This window comes from Delphinapterus leucas, chromosome 7 (genome assembly GCF_059928025.1).
Source record: "Delphinapterus leucas isolate spDelLeu-1000000601 "Yukka" chromosome 7, BTC_Dleu_Yukka2, whole genome shotgun sequence".
NCBI lineage: Eukaryota > Metazoa > Chordata > Mammalia > Artiodactyla > Monodontidae > Delphinapterus > Delphinapterus leucas.
Window position 1 is genome coordinate 99,560,820 of NC_143135.1, and position 20,214 is coordinate 99,581,033.

The 20,214-nt window shown below is 46.0% G+C and overlaps 1 protein-coding gene across 1 annotated transcript in view; it reads left to right on the plus strand.

Annotated features, from left to right (window-relative positions):
* Window positions 1–20,214, plus strand: part of GRAMD1B (GRAM domain containing 1B) — a 181,508-nt gene that overhangs the window by 71,368 nt on the left and 89,926 nt on the right. The window lies entirely within an intron of this gene.

Genomic DNA, 20,214 nt, shown 5'->3' on the forward strand with positions numbered 1-20,214 from the left:
CTGGGTTGCTTGGGTGTCTGCTTACGCATCACCGGCAGCGTGCTCTGGCTGAAAGACCTCTCTCACCATCTGGCCCCTACTCACGGATGAGGCAAGAAAGGCCAATCGTGGTTTTGTTGGACTAAGAAAGGAACAGCACCAGGGTGAGTGAGACCTTCAGGCTCCTGGGGGCCAGGAGGAAGTCAAAGCAGCTAAAATCAGAAAGGAACTTTTTCCAACCTTCATTCCAAACCCGTTTGGAAGGAACCGTTGTAGCAAGAAGCTTAGAGTGTTACAAACCAACCTTCTGTGAACCACACCTTGTAAACACAAGCAACTTGTGAATGTTTGTGAGGCTGGGAAGATCAATTTTCTGAACTTAGATTTTTGAAATGCAGATGACACAAGACATTGTCATTGTCAATCCTTCCCTCACCACCATCCTGCCCTTTCATCAGGTCTGCTCACAAAAACCCATAGGAGAAGGTTGGTGTCAGGTGAACACAGGTGTACCTTTTACCTGTCCTGCTGACCACATTGCCTTACGCCCGCTCCAGGCGTGACCGCCTCCCTGAATGCTGAGTGTGTCATTCCCTTGACTTTTCATTTTAAGGGTACAGAATACCTATACAGATTCTGTATCGGTATGGATATAAAATATCATCTATCTATTTTATGTGTTCTTTAGCTGTATACACACATAAAATACATATAAAATCATACTGTAGGCATTCTTCATTGATTTGCTTCCTCCATTCAACATTGTTTCTGAGATGCATCCACCTTGTTGCATGTGACAGTAATTTATACATCTTCTGTATGCTTTTGTTATATACCATCCCACATTAAGAAAATACAACAGGTATTTTTCCTTTCTGTTATTGATAGAAATTTTTCCCCCCCAGTTTTTTGGTTGGTTTCTGCAAACCATGTTATTACATCCAGTACCGTGTGAAGTTTCTTTTTTAATAAATTTATTTCTTTATTTTTGGCTGCGTTAGGTCTTCGTTGCTGCGTGCGGGCTTTCTCTAGTTGCAGCGAGCAGGGGCTACTTTTCTTTGCAGTGCGCGGGCTTCTCATTGCGGTGGCTTCTCTTGTTGCGGAGCACGGGCTCTAGGCACGCGGGCTTCAGTAGTTGTGGCACGCGGGCTGAGTAATTGTGGCTCACGGGCTCAGTTGCTCCATGGCATGCCTGGACCAGGGCTCGAACCCGCGTCCCCTGCCTTGGCAGGCGGATTCTTAACCACTGCGCCACCAGGGAAGTCCCCCGTGTGAAATTTCTAACGTGAGTTTCTTCAGTCAGTGGGGTAGAACCATTAGGTGTGAGGGGATGCATTTCTTCAACCTGACTACATAGCACCAAATAGTTTCCTTAGGAAATCAAACCAATATACACCTGCACTAGTTCCCTTCCAACCTTGATATTGTTAGACTTTTTAATTTTTGCCAGTCAGACGGGTATGAGATGGTATCTCACTGAAGTTTAAATTTGCATTTTCGTAAGTACTAATGAAGTTGAGCACCTTTCATATATTTATTGATCATTTCCTCTTCTGAAAGTACTTGTTCAAATCATTTGTCTATTTTTCTAATTGTGTTACTTTTTCTTACTGATTTGTAAAATTTTTAAGATAAACTCTGTGAACAGCTCCTTTTCCAGTTACACACGTCACACATATCTTCTCCCAGAAAAATCTTGTCTTTTCTGTGACCGATGTTGACGATCAGATGTTCTTAATTTTACTGTGGTTACAGTCTTCTTTCTAGACGTGGTTTTTGGTGAATTGCTTAGGAAATCCTCAGACAACAATCTGTGTGAGGATCCGTTTGTAGTCATGACTTACCAGGGGAGATGGTTTTTCCTTCCTTCTTCATTCACTCACTGTCAGGGTTGAAGACAGACAGTTTTCCTTCTATATCCTCCGCCGTACTGTGTCTTTCAAGTTCACCCTTAGGGTGAGGGTGTGGCCAGCAGGGCCTGCTTTACCAGATCTCCCCTTACACCTTTCACATTACTGGGCTTTTGGAGAAGTTGTCTCTTGTCCACTGTGCTTTGTGAGGCCATAAAAACCAAAGCCCAATTTCACAGCTTCTGCAAATGCCTTCTAGAAAATGCATCCTCTAGGCGTTCCCTGATTTTCTGGGTTTCTGCCCTCACTACATTTGTGCCTCTAAATATTCCATACTGTTTTGATAGTTCATCAAGCTTTTTAAAAGAATTTCTTGGGCTTCCCTGGTGGCGCAGTGGTTGAGAGTCCGCCTGCCGATGCAGGGGACGCGGGTTCGTGCCCTGGTCCGGGAAGATCCCACATGCCGCGGAGCGGCTGGGCCCGTGAGCCATGGCCGCTGAGCCTGCGCGTCCGGAGCCTGTGCTCCGCAACGGGAGAGGCCACAACAGTGAGACGCCCGAGTACCGCAAAAAAAAAAAAAAAATCTTGCCCCCCCCCTTTGTTAATATTTTATTTTATGTCGCATTTTTCGTTGTTGTCAACAGGAAGGACCATCAGGATATCTAGTCTGCCATATTGCCAGAAATGGAAGTCTTCTGAATTTAGTTTTTTTTTTTTAATTATTGCCCTTCCTGAAATACAGATGTCAGGGAGCAGCCAGCCAGACTGCAGAGTCAGGCAGAAGCAGGAGAGTCTAATGCACCTGCCTGATCATATACAGAGTAACGTAGAATTATGTCAGTGCTGACAATTTACTGATCAGGGAACTTTTCAAACCATACAAAACAGACTGTCCTCTATGAGAAGATAAAACAAGGAAAATATATTAAATGAGGAGGCTCAGGGCGCTTCTCACATCACAGATGTACAGTGACACGCAAGCCAGCTAACTCATCAGAAAGAGAAGGAGGAAGCTGCCTTGATTTAGTCTCCTTTTTTTAACCTGTTACTTGGATTCTTTTTGTTCTGGGAGCATGTTAGCACTTATGATCAGCTTGTCTGATAGAGAAGGTTTTTTTAATAAACATACATTATGACTGAGAGCGGATTTTGGAGTTGGATGTGCCTGCATTCAAATCCCAAGCTTGCAGCTTGTTGTTTGGCATTAGACAAATCAAGATACTACACTTTAGTTTTCTGCTGCATTACCTGGAAAGTAACGATAGTTAACTGCTTCATTATGTGTGTGACGATTAAATGAGATAATGCTTGCCCTCAATAAATTCATACTGAGAGCTGCGAAGCAAAGGAGAGTTTAAACAAAAAAAACACATAAATGGTAAAAGCTAAAGAATTTTAACATTACAATAATGTGTCTCTAACGTGATACTTGGAAAGCTTTGGTCCAGGTTTTATGTGACACTTGTGATCAGAGCAGTTGACGGAGCAGAATGAGAATATTCTCATCTACCTGGAGTGCTCTAAGTGACGTTAGTCTAGGGGCCGGGTCACGTGTCCTGGGGAAGCCCTTCGAGTGACTTATCTAGGTTGTAAAGGAGAACTCTATGCACTTCTGGAATCTGTTGCATCCATCCCTACAATACCTAGGCTGACACTATGGCCTGGGTACAGGCTCAAGGAGCTGTAAAAACATGATTCAGATGTGTTCAGAAGTCTTGAAAGCACTTCATTGTTGTCTGGCATGGGGGCTATGGGTGGAGGGAAATTCCGTCACCCAAGGATATGTTTAAGAGTATTTCTGCAGAACCATCTGGACACTAGAGAGAGAGACTACAGTGTTTCAGTTCGGTTTGAATGAGGTCACTTCAATTAAACACTTGCTCATCGGACCCCTACTGTGCAAGCCCTCCTACTCACCAGGGAGATAGAGCTGAACCCATACACAGCCCCTGCCTTCATGGAGCTGACCATGTAAAAGGAGGAAGGCAGATAATAAACAAGTATTACAAGTACAATGAGTGCTACCAACGGGGATCTGCACTCCAGTTTTTCTTCAGAGCATCGCCTTAGAGGGTCGAGTGTAGATGGTGTGCGTACAACACAAATGAATATCTAGATGCTTTGGGGCAAGTCACAGGGTATAAAGGCTTACTATGGTTGAGTTGAAGGTTGCCATGTCATAATTAATCTCCTCTTTGTTCATTCTCACCCATCCGCATTACTGACCCAGATAGTCAGTAATCTAGGGGAGGACAAAAAGGAGTGACCTAGCCAGGGAAGTTGCTGGTGCTGGAACTCCCGGGCCCCAGCTTGGAGGATTGTAAGAAGAGCCGTTTCCCCTTTTCCTGGGAACCGTGTGTTCCGAGCTGATGTTGAAAATCTCGGTGCTGTGCCTGGTCTGAATCTTCGCGGCGCCCTGCATTGGTGATAAAATGTTGTTTAAATCCTACACCAGGCCTTTGTGGCCAGCTTAAGAGTTCCCTGGCTCCGGGTGACTGGGGGCACTGCTGGGCCACCGTAAGCTGCTGCCTCACCACGAGCCCCAGAAGTCACGGCAGGCGACTTCCCCAGCAGGGAGGAGAACTGTGTGTTCGTGGGCTGCGAACTGCCGGGGAGCTCGCAGCCGCAGCCCCGAGCTCGCGCCGCCTCGCTGGGGAAAAGGGCCAGGACTCTGTTTAAGGTGGTCCCGCGCAGCTCGCCTGCCTCCGGACACCTAGGCATCCGGCCTCTCAGGTCGGCACAGCTTCAGATTCGGGGCTGGCAAAGGGCCTGGGGGCAAGGCTCCCCTCCGCCTCTAGGCGTGGGGCATTTTTAACCCTTTGGCGATGCCCAGGGAAGTGCTCGTCTTCAGATATTTCTGCCCCTCTCCTCTTCCTTCTCCAGCGCCCACGTTGCTCACCCATCCTCTCCCCGACTTTCTGTCCCATCCTGGGACAAAACATGTGCTGTGTCTTTAAATGGGCGGAAGTGGCTGGCGGCGCTTTGCCTGGGTACTGCATTGATTAGGAGGTTATATGGAGCTGCGGGAGCTGCCGCCTGGGGGAGGAGAGGTGCAGGTTCTGCTAGGTTTTTGCTCTCCTGCCGGGCTCTCCCTGGGTTCCTTTACCAAGGCTGCGCTGAGCCGGCGTGAGGTGAGGGTAGGGTGGCCGGCCAGCCCGCCTGTTGACGGCAACTCCAGGGCTTGTTTTGCAGCCTTGCCAGCGTTACCCATCCTCATCAGAAACTGGCAGTGGCAGCAACCGCTCAGGCAGGCAGCTCCAGCCCCGGGCTGGGTTTGCAGAAGCTGTCCTTTGCCTCTTCGCCCAGCTTTCAGCTGGGAACGGCGAAGGAGGGAAAGCGGCGGAGCACTTCTTCTGGCTGGGGCTGCCCGTCTCTCTCTCTCTCTCTCTCTCTCTCTCTCTCTCTCTTTTTTCTTTCTCTCTCTGGGTTCAAGTCACATTACATGGGATTCTGTTCTTTTGGGACTTCATCATCTTTTCAAATATGTCCTGGGTCCTCCGGAGCTGTGCCCGGGATGCTAAGGACACGGTCAGTGGATTATCGTGACTGTACTAATGAAAGGATTCAAGCTGTCCTGGTGAGTAGAGAAGGGATAAGGCACCTTCCCCTGCCGCTGTCTTTCTTCACCCTTGTGCGCCCCCCAGCACCTCAGCATCCTCAAGAGAGGTCTCCCTCAGATAGGCCCCTCTCCCTAGCTTGGGTATCGAGGGGTTAAGGCGGGGTCCACACACTCTACAAAGTTGGGTTGCCCTGTCTGGCTCCCCCCAGCTTCTGCACCGCTGCAGTATTTTTTCTGCCAGCATCTTCCTGGGGGAGGGGTTTTGTGGAAGTTGGGCCGCGGTGGAGAGAATCAAACTGCAGCTGAAATGAGGCTCCGACTCTGAGGGGGCTGAGTGGTGCCAAACACTGAGGGAACTGGATAAAGAAAGAAACCTTTCACAAGGTCCTGCATGTCCGCATTAAGCTGGCGGTGCGAACTTTCTTGACCCGACAGACATCCAGAGGGGCCCTCCTCACCCTGCTGCTTTGGGCACCCTCCCCCCGGTGGGCAGTCCCTGACCTCTCAGAGGCTTCTCTGTGAGGAGAGAGTCCTGGAGGGCCAGGCTCCAACCTCTAGCATGCCTGGTGTCGAAAGGAGAGCGGGCCGCCCCCCTGCCCACCACATGGACGCGCCTTGGGGCTTTGCAAGCCCCTCTTCCTCTTGCTTGGGGTGTGGGATATCTGTATTGTAGCCGCAGAAGTCGTCAGAACATTTTTACCTTCCATTTTAGAAGTAAAACCCGTATTCTCCCTCTTCTTCTTTGAATCAGATGGGTGGGTGAATTGGCTTTTTATCTGCTTGAGCAACTGGAGATTTTGCTTGGAAAACTTTGCCACTGTCTGCAGGGCGGCGTGCGCAGCACGGAGGAGAAAGGCTCCTGGGGCTGGAGATGGAGCTTCCTCTCCTTGAAGGCAGGGGAGGGTGGGAGGAGGCAACAGCGAGAGAGCGCCCCCTGCAGGGCTGCGTCCTGCCTTCCCTGCGCCGGCAGTCGTGGGCGGGGTGGTAGCTGGGTCACCTTTCCGGACTGGAGGGCGCTTGTCAGAGTCCGGGTGAGCACTCTAATGCAGGGAGTCCTAGCCTGGCTATCGGCCACCTCTGGCTTTGCAGAAGCCGGGTTCGCCAGGGTAAACCCTGACAGAATCAGTCTACGCCAGCCCTCCTCCCTTAGGCAAGAGGGTCCTTTAGTGAAAAGGCGCTTCAGAAAAGATACTTTGTGGAAGGGAAGGGGAGGAGCTTAGTTCCTGCAGCCTTAACTCTTCATACCTCTGAGGTCCCCAGCAGTGGTGCACGTCAGTGACCGCCCAGCCTGTAGCTTCTGCTGCTTAGGATTTGGTATCACTGCCTCTTGTATCGACTCTTATGCTGAAGCCCCCTCTGAGTTTGAGAAAGGGTGGCAGAGGTACTGTGGTGCCATCCCTGCCCTTGCTTTCTTGGGTCCGGCTTTCCTGTTCCTTCTGGGTTGGAAGCTGTTAGCAGGCCCGGTCAGCATCCGAAGCTGCCCCTGTATTCCTCAGCAGAGCCGAGCTGGGTCTGTGACTTGGATGAGGCCTCCAAGGAGAGCCCAGGTGCTGCTGGGAGAGTGGGGATACTGCCTCGTCATCAGAAGTCACTCAGCCTTCCCCTGCGCCCCTGCTGTCAGTGCACCCGGGTTGGAGCTGAGGGGTGCTTGGCTGTCATGCAGGATGAGACATCACTTTAACGCAGAGTGCTTCTCTGCACAGCCCGGGCTGATCCCTCAGGGACGTGCCGAGATGCCTACCTTTACAAATCTGCCTTGAGCACCTCTTGATGCATTTCAACAGGAGAGCAGTGTTAGGCTGGGAACTGTAACTGGGGTAACCTTGTCCTTTTCAGCCAAGTAAAATGCTACCAGGATGGGGAAATTGTGTATGTGGTCTGCCTGGGTACTGTCAGATCCCGTGATTCACCATGTCATTAGGTACAGATTTATCAGTCCATTTTGGCCCAGGGGCCAGACCTTGTAGTTGTGATGTGGATGTTTGGACTGGAAATGCGGCTCCCTTTGGTGGGATCCCATGTCGGGGTACCCTCTACTCTCCCAACAGGGAGACTTGCTAGAAACATTGGCTGTTTTGTTCTGGATAAAACTGTCTGCGTATGGAAGTGGATGGTATGAATTAACTTTCTAACCTTTGAATCATTTCTAGAAACATTTCCAGAATGCCTACTATGTGTTAGTGATATAAAAAATGCTGACAATAATAATGATAATAATAATAATGGCAACTAACATTTGAGTGCTTACCATGTGTCGAGCACCGTTTACATGTATTAAGTCACGTAGTGCCTACAGTGTTATGATTAAGGTCCCCACTTTACAGAGCGAGGAAACAGACAGAGAGGTTAAGTAACCTGCTTAAAGGTGTACAGATAGGAATCTGGCTTTGGGTTTGCAATGAGTTTTCCCCAGTGATTCACTTGTTTACTTTCGTCTGTATTATATGTATATACATGTGAATATATACGTCTAGTACATATTGGCTGTTTTGTTTTTTGCTGTCTCTTCGCCTTACTTTTTTTGTTGTTAGTTGATTAGGCTTTTTTTTATTTTATTTATTTTAAAATTTATTTATTTATATTTTATCTTTGGCTGCGTTGGGTCTTCATTGCTGCGCGCAGGCTTTCTCTAGTTGCGGTGAACGGGGGCTACTCTCCGTTGCCGTGTGCGGGCTTCTCGTTGCAGTGGCTTCTCTTGTTGCGGAGCACAGGCTCTAGGTGCGAGGGCTTCAGTAGTTGTGGCACGAGGGCTCAGTAGTTGTGGCTCACAGGCTTAGCTGCTCCATGGCAATGTGGGATTTTGCTGGACCAGGGCTCGAACCCGTGTCCCTGCATTGGCTGACAGATTCTTAACCACTGTGCCACCAGGGAAGTCCAATTAGGCTTTTAAAAGTGTATGGAAATGTGTTATCCCAGTCCTCACTATAATTCCATCAAGTGGTGTCTCCATTTTAGAGCTAGGGAAACTGACCTACAGAGTGATAAAGGGTTTTGACTAAATTCTTGCAACTAGTTACTGGAAGGCCAGGATGCACACTCTTATTACTTGACCATTATTTCAGTTTTGCAGCTATCACAGCAAAAACAAGGTTAGACTTATACTTTTCCAGAGAGCAGGGCAGGGTCAAGGTCTATAAATTCATTATTATTTTTTTTTATTTTTTGCGGTACACGGGCCTCTCACTGTTGTGGCTTCTCCCGTTGCGGAGCACAGGCTCCGGACGCGCAGGCTCAGCGGCCATGGCTCACGGGCCCAGCCGCTCCGCGGCATGTGGGATCTTCCCGGACCGTGGCACGAACCCGTGTCCCCTGCATTGGCAGGCGGACTCTCAACCGCTGCGCCACAAGGGAAGCCCTATAAATTCATTATTCATCCATCCCTTCATACTACAAATGTTGACCAAGTAATTATTGTTTTCACAGCCCTGTGCTTAGGCATTGTGGGGGGGGGTGAAAAAATGTAAAGGACATTGCCTCCCACTTCTAGGGACTGGTAGCCTCCCCGGCAGAATGAGACCCGACCACACACACACACCCCACCCCCCCACAAAACAAGTCAGTAAATGCTAGGGCAATGAACAACAAGCACTCTAGAAATCCAGAGGAGGTTGGAATTTATTTCCGCTTGGGTGGCAGAGAAGCTTCTTGAAGTAATTGGCACTTGAGGGGTGGGTGTGAAGCCTGGACAGCGTTAGGTGAGTGGAGGCTGTACTGTGTACAACATTGATACCCCACCTCTTGGAGTTACAAGGTTACCACAGGGGATGCTTTTGGATGAAGCTGATCAAGATACGTGTCTGTGATTGACAAGTGGCTGGATTGTGAGCGAGAAATTCTCCCCCCACAATCCGGCCTCCCCCTCACTGGATCAGGGGCTTTAGGCTCTCCCAAAAGATGCTTCTGTGATTCCATCTCCTGATAACTTGGTGAGCAAGGTGAAGGCGGCGGGGAGGAGATCGTGGAAGGAGGTCCGTATGCAGACAGGGCTGTGTCCAAGCAGAAGCCTGGCACGTGTAGTTTAGAAGCCAGGTAAGTTCTTTAAAGGACACTTCACTAGGCCTCCTTAGCTTCTACATGGTTAATTTTTTTTGTATGTGTGTGTGATGTAAAGCTGTTCCTAATTCCCGTAGAGCTTCAGAAATCCAGCCACTAGGAAGCCTCCAGTCCCGTGGGGCTGCTCACTGTACAGACTGTTTCGACCCCACAGGACTTGACAGCCTGTCATGACATCTGTCTCGGTTCTCTGTCCTCACGTTCCTGGTCCTCACGTCTGTTGGGGGCTGTGACAGACCTTCAGGAAAGTCAGCGTGCTGGAAGAATTTCATTTGGTGAAAAAAAAAACAGAGTAAAGACACATAGCGGGGGAAGCATTTCTGTGGCCAGGTCTTGGTCCACAGATGAGAGGAATTTCGAGTCTGCCTCTGTGTTGGAGCAGGTGAGTGAGCAGTCGTGCAACTTCACACTGTCTATTTAGGGATGTGAACGCCGTGCGAGAGAACCCAGTCACGTTGTTAGTGGGTAACTGGGACAAGAGTCCGTTTTGCACACCTCCATCTTTCATGAAGATTGATGGCCAGCCATATTTTATCTGATACGAGGTCACTGGTCCAGCGTACTTCTTCTCTTTAAATCTGTTAACGAATGGAGCGCTGTTCCTTCTTCAGCTCTGGTTTAGACCCCAGAAAGAAGAAATGGTTGGGTTGCAGCAGGGAGGATTTAAACTAGACGTAAGGAAAGAGTTTGGACTTTCTGGAGCATTAAGCTCAGGATGTGTATCTATCTTTCGAGGCCCTTTCTGTGAGGTTTACTTTGGAGGAGGAGGAAACCTTGGGCATGGCCTCTGCACAACCCCTTTAGCCCCAAGCTTCCTAGCTCTTCACACGTTTACCAGAAGGTGAGCTAGGGTGAAGGCTCGAGATTCTGGAAAGCCAGCTCATGAGTCTGAATCTTGTTATCGCCTTTTGACCTGCCGTGTGGCCGTGTTAGGTGACTTCCATTTGCCTTGGGTGGTAGCCGTCTTGAAAGTGGGGTAGCAGATGAGTGGGTCTCTCAGCTTTACTTTCACCAATGGTTTAAACAAAGGCCGCCATCCCGACAGAGCGGGTCCCTTGTGATGTGGGCCATTGGTGCACTTCTTTAGCCAGCAGGAGACACTAAAAATAAACGTTCATTGGAAAATAGTCAATATTCATTTACCATCATCCCCCAGCAGGCACACCTCTTGCTAACAGTGTGAGATTTACTTTATGACTTGGTGGGATGGGAATTGGCGATTTCCCATGGTTTGGTAAATCCAGGGCACTGAGTCCTGGTCACCTAAGCATTTAAATCCCTTGAGTATCAGGACAGCTTAGGGCAATGACCAAGTCTTCTGACTCTGCAGATTTCTTAAAAGGATAGGCCTTTCCTACCTCTTACCCAGGTTTTTTTCTCCTTTGGGAAACTGCATCTGGCTTGAAATAAGCAACGCTAATCATTATTTGCCTTGCTTTCTTGTTGTTGTCATCATTATTATTACCTAAGAGGAAAGAGATTTACTCTTATTAAAATGTAAGCTTCTGGGGGCTTCCCTGGTGGCGCAGTGGTTGAGAGTCCGCCTGCCGATGCAGAGGACACGGGTTCGTGCCCCGGTCCGGGAAGATCCCACATGCCGCGGAGCGGCTGGGTCCGTGAGCCATGGCCGCTGAGCCTGCGCGTCCGGAGCCTGTGTTCCGCAACGGGAGAGGCCACAACAGTGAGAGGCCCGCGTACCGGAAAAAAAAAAAAATATATATATATATATCTGGATGGCAGAGATGTTGTCAAACAAATGAGATGATGAGCACTCCAGGTTCTTTGCTGCTGGCTAGAAATGCTGCTTCTTGGCTATTATGAGACTTGTTGTCATTGCAGTTTACTGCTGGAGGAGATGACTTAGGGTTTCTCATGACAGAACTTGAGGAAGAGAAGAATGCTTCTGATCTCTTGCTAAATTGTCCGGAAGGCTGGGCATTGGTCTCCTAAATGAGTTGTTACGGTGAAAGCGTATGATAACATAGGTATTGGCTAGATGTTTTTGGGTTTACTTATCCTTCGCGCTGTTATTTGGTTTGTATTTGCAGAAGGATGTTGAATTAAACTGGATAGGCTAGCTTATGCTGTGATGACGACCCCCACCCACAAACTCAACAGCTTAACTCATTGAAAGTTAGTTTCTGACCACTCCAGGTCCCTCTGAGACTCTGGAAAACTCTCCAGGGATGCCATCCTCCGTGTGGTAGCTCAGTGATCCAGGCTGTAGAATCTCCTGACATCTCCTCCACAATCATTACAGGGGGAGGAGAGCATGCCTCTTAAATGCTTCTCCTTGGAAGCAAATACACTGTCACTGCCCTTTTAGCACATTGGCCAGGACTAGTCACGTGGCCCTGCCTGACAGCCAGAAAGCTGGGAGATGTAGACTTCTGATGGCAGGAAGAGAAGTATTGTTGAGCACCAGTAATGCCCACCACAGCTGCTTTTATGGAGGTGTGGGCGTGGGCGCACTCCCCTACTTAAAATCCCGCAATGTATTCTTACCGCCTGGAGAACAAGGGCCTTAATTTGTGATATCAGGGGGGACCTTGTGTGACCTTAGTCCAGGTGTCAGCATGCTCAGCCGAGGGCTGTGTTCAGCTTGCCACCTGTTTTTATACAGGTGGCAAGCTAAGAATGTTTTTTTCTTTACATTTTTAAATGGTTGAAAAAAAATCGAGTCATATTTCATGACGTGTAAAAATTGTATGAAATGCAGATTTCAGCATCCATGAATAAAGTTTTGTTTACGCATTGTGTGTGGCTGCTTTCATGCCACGGCATCAGAGGTGACTAGTTGTGACAGAGAGCTTTGGCCCCCAAAGATAAAATAATTGTTGTCTGGCCCTTTACACAAAGTTTGCTGCCCCCTAGTTTAGGCAAATAGAGATGCCTCTCAAGTGCAACAAAGTGATATGTTTTTACTGACCACCTCCTAGCTAGCAGTCTTGTTCTAGGCACCTTAATAGTAATAGTGATGACGATAAAGATAGTAATAATTATAGCTAGTACTTCATAACAATTGACTATATGACATATTATAAATGTTTTCTGTATATTAACTCATAGCAGTTATTTGGGGTCTGTACTATTATTATGTAGGTTTTACAAATTAGTAACTAAGGCACCGAGAGGTTTAGTGATTGGCCCAAGATCACACAGCCCAGAATTGTTCAAACTGGCAGTCTGACTCCAGAGCCCGTGCTCGTAACCACTACAGTTACAAAGCAGTTGGAAGACAGGTCTTTGCCCATGAAAAGGGAGAAGACTGATACCTGTGAAAAGTTAGAGAAATATTCTAAGGTAATTTATGAACACGTTTAATGATATGAATTATAAGCACCAACGATGTGCAAGAACAGAGACAGGGGAAGAGCAGTAATGGGCAAAAATCAATGGAGAAGGGCTGAATGGAGGAGGTGGGATGTGGGCTGATCCTTGAAGCGTGGAGGCCACTGAGGTGTCAGGAGGGTTTAGTGGGTCTCTCAGGCAGGGAAGAAGCAAGAACTGAGCCACAGAAACCAGATGAGGGCCTGGTGGATGAAGAGATCAGAACAGAGCACAAAGTTCAGAGGCAAGTCGGGGCTCACCTGTCGACAGCATCCAAAGTGAGGCAGAGGCTGTGGGCTTGCTCAGCTCAGCCGTGAGAAGCCCTCAGGCTCAGGATGACTGAAGAGCGTGGGGATGCATTTCCCAACTTGGAGGGCAGGCTGATCTGGGGCCGAGAACTGGAATAAGTTTGGGAGCATGTGTGAAGAATAGCATTAGAAATTATAATAACAATGCTTCTCTGAGCTTTCCTTGGGGAAAAAAAAAAATCTCATATAACCCTCACGCAACCCTACAGGAAAGGTGGTATTCATCCCATTTTACAGGTAAGGAAACTGAGTCTCACAGAGGTTTAAGTAACAGGCCCGAGACCGTGTGGTAAGTGGCAGAACTGGGATAAAACCGAAGATGTTTAGCCCTGTGCCCTTAACCTGTGTACTCTGTGTACAGTGTGAAGAGTGTTTATTTGGTAGAAATGCTTTAAACTTTGCATTTCAGCAGAGGTTTGCTGAGGAGGTGGGGCGACCTTTCTGGGCAGTGGTGCACCCCTTTGTCCTTCAATCATGCAGTAGAGTAGTTTTTCCAGTGCACTCATCCCCGCCATGGTGAGCCATGACCCTAGTCATTGATGTTCTGGTGGCTGTCACTTCAGGGCTGCATCAGGGTTTATTAAAAAAAAAAATTTATTTAAATTTATGAAGTGTATCATGCATGCAAAAGAAAGTGTATAATGTATCTGTACAGCTTAAAGAAGCATACCTAAACATTGTCACCATCCAGTTAAGCTTAGAACATTACCTAAACCTTTGAAAGTCATTCCGTTTTTATGTGTTTCTTTTGTAAGATTTATGGAAATATTCAAAGGCTGGGAGGTCAAGCCTCAGAAAATGCAAATCTTGGGAGCTGAGCACTGACTGCTTTCCTGAGTCTGGGTTTGGGACTTTCCTTCCTAGAGGAAGCAGGCACCTCTTTGTTCTAACACTGGCATAAATGGCTGCTCCGTAAATGTGGACCCCAGGGGACGGATGCAGATGGTTCTGCTGCTTTCTAGTTGTATGACTCTAGGCAAGGTGCTTACTCTCCCCAAGCCTTGATTTTCTCATCTATAAAATGGGGCTAATCACACCTACCTTGGAGGGCTGTTGTAAAGATGGGGAGGATTAAATGAGATCATTCCTGTTAATGTGTTTAGGAGGAGACCTGGCACATTGTAACCACCTCATAAAATGTTAAGCTGCTGTTAAAATCTTTATTGTTTTATGTTTGGCATCATTCAGAGAGAGCATGGTCATGTTCCTCGCTCTCCACACCTAAAATCCAAGATTGTTTCTCATGCCCTAGCTGGATACCGAGAACTCTGATCCTTCTCTTCCCTGATAGCCAGGGACAGTAGACTTAGGCCACTATCAGTCAGTTTCACCCCTCCTTTCAAGTTAACAGCCTCCAATATCATATGTTTGAGTCTCATTGCTGGAGCTCTTCTGTCTCCTGTCCCACATGGATATGGTCACTTGGTTACTTAACTAGGAGCTAGAACTTGTCCTACCACTCACTGGTTGTGTGACCTTGGGCAAGGCACCAGTGCCCTCGTCTCTAAGACGATAGGCGAGATTAGAGCAGCAGATTTTATCTCTTTTGGATCCCCATGGACTTTGGGCTAGGATCTCTGGAGTACAAGACCCTTTAATATTCTTCCCAAGTTCCTACTGGATTCTTCCTATCTTCCCTTTAATTCATTTATTCATCTGTTTAGTGGATGAACGTTTCTTGTGCGCCCACTGGGCTAGGTGGTAGGAACACAAAGATGAGAAGAACTGGTCCTTGCCCTGGAGTGAGGCTTCAGTAGAGGGGGAGCCGGAATTGGACTCCCTTCCCTGTAGGGTCTCACCGATGCTGCATAGTATAGGAAAATTCCACAGAGGGACTCAGATGCCTCTCCTGCTGTAGTGCAAATAGATTTATCTTTCAGTTAAGATCTTTTTTTGGACCCTTTCTCCTGAGACTGGGAGCTTCATTGTTTCATAATAGCTTCCCTGCAGCGACCTCAACTTTTTATCCTGACTGAATGAATGGTCATGGTGTATATCCGGTGGCATTATGACATGACATGCAAAACCCCTTTGTTTTCCAGAGGCTTAACTTGACAAGCCTCGGGATAAAAATTCTGGGAACTGTGACCATTGGGCTTTTGAAGGTGATCTGCTTTGCTCATTGCACCTTATTTTCCTTAGTCATCTTTTTGGTGTAAATGATTTTTTTTTTTAACTCTCTGATTTTATGAACCGAGGTTTCTACTGCATGTTCTTTCCTTCTTTGATATAAACAAGCAAAATTTGTGCTCTTGTGAGGCCCTCTAGTAGCAGGAGCAACTACTGCCATTCAGCTATTGAGCAGTCTTTGTATAAACCATTACATTTATAGCTGCAATGATAATACTCCTTTTTACAAAAATCCCTACTTGGAGCAGTAAATACTCAGCTCTTTTCAATGCTTGGAATATTGTGTGCAGCTATAGAATTGGTTTTCCTTGCTTGCCGCAATCTTAACTTCTTTCTCCGGCTAAATTCTCCTAAGCGTATTTCTAGGCATAAGTTAGGACCACTTTAAACTGGTCATTAGTGCTAAATATAATTAATAATTGTCATCACCAGTCACAAAAGACTCTTAGTCTCCACTGGCAGGAGAAGGGCTGTCGACTCCAGCTCTGCACCTCTCTCTCTGTTCCCTTACTTCCGGGAATGGTCTTAAGCTGCTCAAACTCACTTTTGCTTTTTCACGTAAAAAGCAAATTTATAATAGTCTCCCATCCAGCCTTCCCCTCACATCCTCTCTTAGTCATTCACATTGGAAACTTCTGAGCTGTTTTTTTTTCACTTGTTCTTCCTCACTCCCCACATGGTTACTTCCGTCGTTGCAGTGTCTCTGATCATCCTCCACTCTTTCCCATGACTACTGCCACTGATTTAATTCATAACCTTTGAATGTCTTACTTGGCCTGTTGCAAGAGCCACCTGGCTGATCGCCTCCCTCTTTTTTTTTTTTTTTTTTTGGAACAGTTTTATTGAGACCTAATTCGCATACCATACAATTAACTCATTTGAAGTGTACCATTCAGGGACTTCCCTGGTGGTCCAGTGGTTGAGAATCTGCCTTCTAGTGCAGGGGACTCGGGTTTGATCCCTGGTTGGGGAACTAAGATCCCATATACCGCAGGGCAACTAAGCCCGAGGGCTGCAACTACTGAGCCCCTGCGCTGCAACGAAAGATCCCACATGCCACAACTAAGACCCGATGCGGCCAAAAATAAATAAAGTGTACCATTCAGTTTTTAGTATATTCACAGATATGCACAATCATCACGACAGCCAATTTTAGAACATTTTCTTCACTCAAAAAGAGACCCTATACCTTTTAGCTGGCACATCCCAACCCTCCCAGCCCAACCCTGGGCAGTTACTAACCTACTTTCTGTCTCTATAGATTGCCCTAATCTGGACTTCATGTAATATATGCATGTGTATATATACATACACACATGCATATACATATATACATACATATTTTCCATTTAGGAAATATACGTGTGTATACATATGCACACACGCATGCATATACTTTGGTGACTGGTTTCTTCCACTTAGTATTATGTTTTTAAGGTTCATCCAAGTTGTAGCATGTATCAGTACTTCATTCCTTTTTTGTGGCTGAATAATCTAATCTCTTCTGTAACTCTTGGGTCCATTTTTCATTCAGCTGTCACGTAGGTCAGATTTCCAGCCCTTCTTCAAAACCTGAATTTGGCTTCGTGTCGCCTACAAAATGCAGTTGACACCCTGGCGTGTCACTCAGGGCCTTCTCCAGTCTGGCTCCGTCCATCCTGACTGTCCAGCCTCGTCTTCCACTCCATCCTTCCATGACCTCTGCTGTCCCTGCCACCCTAACAGACCTATCCCCTGCAGAGCATCTCACATACCTTTTCCTAGAACTACAGTCAGAGTTAAACGCTGCTCTTTTGTTCATGCTTCTCTCTTCTCTGCCTATGGAAATCCTATTTATCCTTCAAAATTTAGCTTTACTGTCACCGCCTTGAAAAAGTCTTCCCAGATTTATCTTATCCCCCAAATAGGAGCACTTTGCTTGGATTCCCATAATTACGTTGTGTTGGATTAGGTGTCATTCTATCTTTATAACATTAAGCCTTCTCTGAGAGTAGAGATTTATTCTAATTTTTGTTTTATTTTCTCATTGTACTTTCTTTTTATAATTTAATTTTTTTTTACTGTTTACTATTTATTTAGGCTGTACCAGGTCTTAGTTGCGGCACACGGGATCTTTAGTTGTGGCATGCGGACTTCTTAGTTGCAGCATACGTGTGGGATCTAGTTTACCGACCCGGGATCGAACCAGGGCCCCCTGCACTGGGAGCTCAGAGTCCTACCCAGTGGACCACCAGGGAAGTCCCTTAATTTAATTTTTATTTTATATTGGAGTATAGTTGATTTACAATGTTGTATTAGTTTCAGGTGTACAGCAAAGTGATTCAGTTATATACATACACATATCCATTTTTTTTCAGATTCTTTTCCCATATAGGTTATTACAGAGTACTGAGTAGAGTTCCCTGTGTTATACAGTAGGTTCTTGTTGATTCTCACTATACTTTATTTTTTAAGACTTTATTTATTTTTAACATTTATTTATTTGGTTGTGCTGGGTCTTAGTTGCAGTTCGTGGGCTCTTTAGTTGCGGCATGCATGTGGGATCTAGTTCCCTGACAAAGAACCGAACCCGGGTCCCCTTCACTGGGAGCACGGAGTCTTAACCACTGCACCACCAGGGAAGTCCCCTCATTGTACTTTCTTCAGGGCTTTACACACAGTTGGTACTCAAAGAAATATTTGCTGGATAATTGATTGTATTCTTGTATTTATATTTTGCTTTTCAAAGTTCTTTTATAGATTTCTTGTCTTTTGAAAATCAAAATTAAAGACATTTTTGTTTTTGTTTTTTTTTTGCGGTGCGCGGGCCTCTCACTGCTGTGGCCTCTCCCGTTGTGGAGCACAGGCTCCGGACGCGCAGGCTCAGCGGCCATGGCTCACGGACCCAGCCGCTCCGCGGCATGTGGGATCTTCCCGGACTGGGGCACGAACCCGTGTCCCCTGCATCGGCAGGCGGACTCTCAACCACTGCGCCACCAGGGAAGCCCTAAAGACATTTTTGAAGAAAAAATTTATCAGTCCTTTTAACTTGTTTGATTTTTTTTTTTTTTGCAGCTAAAATTGTGGGCATTGTAGAAAAATTAGAAAATATTTTTTAAAAAATCAGTCATAATACCACCCTTCAGAGATAATCACTATTAACATTTTACTTTATATCCTTTGAGCTATTTTTTCATAGGAAGATAGAAATAGCTGAATTTGGTAATTCATTCTATATGCTGTTCTTAAGTTCTTTAATATCTGATCTCTCTGTAATCAACTAACATTGATTTGCCTAATTACTTTTAAGGGTAGCAGTGCAAATATGCAAGTATTTGTCCAGTCTCCTCTTATTTGACATTTAGCTTATTTCTAATTCTTCAAGATTAAAAATGATGTCATACTAACGTTCTTCAGATAAAAATTTAGAAGCCAGATTTCTAGGTCAACAGCTTTTAACACATGTGCCAAGTTGTCCTTGGAAAGGTTGTTCCAGTTTACCCGCCCACCCCCAAGTTATGAGAGTGTTTGTTCCCCTTGTCTTTGCCTGCCTGGCATTACCATTCTTTTTAGTCTTTGCCAATCTGATACTCCACAAGTGGTGTCTCAGAGTTGCATTAATTTGCATTTCTTTGATCATTGACTACATGCTTTTAATTTCCTTATTACCCATGTATATTTCTTCCGTGAATTGCCTTTTTTGTTCTTTGCCCACCTTCCTGTTGAGGTGTTTGTCTTTCTCCTTGCTCACAACTCTTCAACATAATAAGGGTAGTAACCCTTAGTCATACATGTTTTAAGTACTTTCCCTGGATTTTTTGTCTTTTAATGTCAGGCTGATTTTCAGCACATTGAAGCTTGTTTGTTTGAATGTGATCAGGTCAGTCTCCCTTCCCCTGTTGTGTATTATTCATAGAAAGTTCCTCCCAACCTTAACAGTATACATATTCACTTAAGCTTTGAGTTCTTCTGTGGTTTGTTTTTAAATTTAATGCATTGGTCCATTTGATATAAAATTGTATCAGTTGATACTTTTTTAAAACTCAGGTGACGACATTTTCAGCCATGGGACGAGAAGGGACTATCATAAGTCATGTTCATTTTCCTAGCATCAGAGCAGCAGCCCAGGTAGATGGGTACCTCTTTTCCAGAGTATAGTCTACCCCTTCCCATCAGTTGCCCACACTTTCCGTCATCTGTTCTGAAATCACCTGTGTTATTGTGTGGCAGTTACATATTAATAATATCTATCTAAGTAGGCTGGTTTGAGGATTAAATAAATTTGCAAATGAGATATAAGACAACCTACAGCACACTGCTTGGCACACGAACAGTCTGCATCACTTTTGTTGAGTGAATAGCTGAATGAATGAATGAGTAAATGGTGGTATGAGAAGTGATGGCAGGTCGCTGAGGATACTGTAAGATAGCAGCAGCTCTTCCGTTGAAGCAGGGCCTTGGCCAAGCAACAGTGTAGGGAGAGCATTTGCCAATTACAGTGTGCCACGGGGAATGTGGAAGAAGGAAAAATCCTGATAGGGGTTCTGAGAAGGTGATAGTCCAAGGGTTAAGACAGAGCCCATAGGCTCTCATACACCACACTTAAGGTACATAAACAAGTGGGAGGCGTGCTGGAGAATTCCAAGGGATGCTGGAGAGTTTGAGATTTGGGGGGAGTTTATCAGGGGAGTCTCCCTGGGGAAGATGCATTGGGAGCAGAGCTTTGAAGGAAGGCTGGGACCATACAAGTTGGACTTGTGGAATGAGGTCATTTGAGGCAGAGAGAATGATGTAAGTAAGCAATATATATATATTTTAATTTGAAATAGTGGTTTTTTTTATTTTTTGCCTTCCTTTCTACCCTCGTTGCTTTGGATCTCACCGTTTCCTCATTCTCAGCTTTTTTTATCCTTCCTGCTTTTATTTTTATTTATTTGTTTATTTATTTATTTATATTATTTATTTATTTTTGGCTGTGTTGGGTCTTCATTGCTGTGTGCGGGCTTTCTCTAGTTGCGGCGAGCGG